The 2,337-nt window shown below is 39.8% G+C and overlaps 1 protein-coding gene across 1 annotated transcript in view; it reads right to left on the reverse strand.

Moving 5' to 3' along the window:
• Positions 1–1,895, reverse strand: part of Smp_164960 (phosphatidylinositol-4,5-bisphosphate 3-kinase catalytic subunit alpha PI3K) — a 27,190-nt gene extending 25,295 nt beyond the window's left edge. The window contains exon 1 of the mRNA XM_018793233.1: positions 1,819–1,895. The gene's annotated coding sequence lies outside the window, so the exon portion shown is untranslated. The remainder of the gene's footprint in view (positions 1–1,818) is intronic.
• Positions 1,896–2,337: the final 442 nt, after the last annotated feature.

A 2,337-nucleotide genomic window follows, 5' to 3' on the forward strand; every position in this document is an offset into this window, starting at 1 on the left:
AAGCGCCGGACATTCGCTTTTCGTCCTCCCACTTTTGTGAACAACACCCGAGGCACGAGAAGTCAGTGAGTAGGACTTCCCTGGCATTGGCTATATACGCGGGGCCATGTGAGAGCATTTCGAGAGGAAGAGTGGACCCTCCTCACTCGCGGCCGTACCAGGGCATTGGGGGGCAAAAGTCATGTTAAAAGACAAGCCATTTTTTAAATTTTATACCCTACCATTTCAAGCATTAAGGAAACAACAAAAAAATAGAAAAGCCGCAGACACAAGCCCTGAAGCGTTAGCGCTATATTAGTCAAACTAATCCCTCTATGGTTATCACAGGATGATTTTAAGCCCCTTCTTATATATTGGGACAATAAGTTATTGTGACCAGTCAGATGGGATTACGTCCAACTACTAGATTTTAGCCAAAATATTAGTCAACCTAATCGCTAAGATTGGACCACCATATTTAGAGACCTCTGGAGCCTATCCTACTGGACCAGCTGCTCTTCCTCATTTCAGGTTAGTTATAGCCTTTTGAACTTCAGCTAGGGTCGGGGGGCCTACTTCAATGTTCCATTCAGACTGTCTGGGAATAGTGGGTAGTTGTGCAGTAGCTGAGGGCCAGCCGAACTGCTCCTTAGAGTGTTTCGCCCATCGTTCTAAACGTCCGGGATAAGAGCAAGTAAGTGTTTCGTATTTTTCCGAGATTGTTTTGCTTATGCTTGACTTCTTAATTCCGGTTTTTTTTATTAGTTTGAAGAGTTGCCTGGTGTTGCCTACATGCTCCAAAAGCATGAAATTCCAAGACTCTGCGATCAGCTTGATATAAAGTGAGAAAAAAGTATTTACAGAATTGGTTGATTTTGGAGAAAGGCAGAAACGCTAATATTTGTTGCGGCTGACCTATGTTTGGTATGTTGTAAAAGCCGATCGATAACTTAGGACAAATGACTTATAGAGTAAGTGAACATTTGAAATTTAATTTTGACAGTTTCCCACCTTGAGATTGATTCCTACTGAATAAATGAGAATTGAGAGGAGTATAATCAAGTAATTTCTGCTATGAAAACAGTGGCTGGGACTGACTACTAAAGATACTTAAGGTGTATGGACAATCATTAACTTACTTGAAAGCCTATAGGCTCTCATCCTATAGGATGATCGACGAGGATTAATAAGTCATATTATGAAATGAAAGAATCAAGGGGTATAACTAAATGTTAAAATACCTCCCATACCACGGCATTCTAGCATACAGTATTTGCGGCTACATGATGGGAATCAGGGTGAAGTACCTCACCTAGAGTACGTTATACTGCAAGGGAAGATCGGTAAGAAACGAGATAAGGACCTAAGAGTCTTACTCCAAATCACAATAGTAAAGCCAGAGAGAATTAATCTTATAAGTACACCATAATATAACGCTGTTAGATGTTTGTGTCAATATGGTTGGTGGCCTTCAACCCAAGCAACCAATAACTACAAAGAGCGAACGACGGGTAAACAAAAGGGACATTCTGTTAGAAAATAGGCGGAAAATAATGGGGAAACGAGCCAAAGTCTCCTTTCTCGCCTGTCATGAAGAAATAATGAGAATTTTCCCCTTTTTGTCGCTCTGTATTTGAGGTGTCACTGAATTGTTTACCTTTCGCCGAAATATATGTCGCATTGTCAACTTTTAGCCTAAATATACGCTTTTATGTCGCCTTTCCTGGTTGCTTGTACATCACGAAATAAATTAAGCGATGTTGCGGTCATAAAAGTACACTCTGCAGGATAGAAAAAGAGAGAAAACTCGCTATGTCTACTCCCAGTAAGATTGTCTACCTTCGAAAACCAAGGCTGACAAACAACTGATTATAAAAACGTCCTCAACAGCTGACATAGCCTCGGCCTTGAAGAACAATTTGGATAGCGCTACGGATTTCAACGACTCACTAAACAATACCAGTCTTAAGTCAAACACTTTAGACACTGTTCCTTTTTTTAAGGTACATAATAAGTCTCGTACTTCATACTTCGATAAAAATGTATTCAAAGTGCACAGACTTATCGACAACTGTTTACTATGAGAACTCAATGATGCTTATCAAGAAACCAGATAATAGAATTTGTGATCTAGAGGTAACGAGTTGGAATAGACGTGCGATTCAAAAAAGCAGATGAAATTTTGTCTTAAAGAGACCGGTTAAGCTGTTGTCAATGTGAATTCTCATCCATCCACTCCACTTAGCACATGCAGTTATCAAATCCTTAAGTATAACATCAGAATCCTCTTAGGGATCTAAAAAAAGATAACCGCACTGTAGGTCATTTCAAATTCTGTAAGCTCAGTTTTGATGATCA

This window comes from Schistosoma mansoni, chromosome 1 (genome assembly GCF_000237925.1).
Source record: "Schistosoma mansoni strain Puerto Rico chromosome 1, complete genome".
Classification (NCBI taxonomy): Eukaryota; Metazoa; Platyhelminthes; class Trematoda; order Strigeidida; family Schistosomatidae; genus Schistosoma; species Schistosoma mansoni.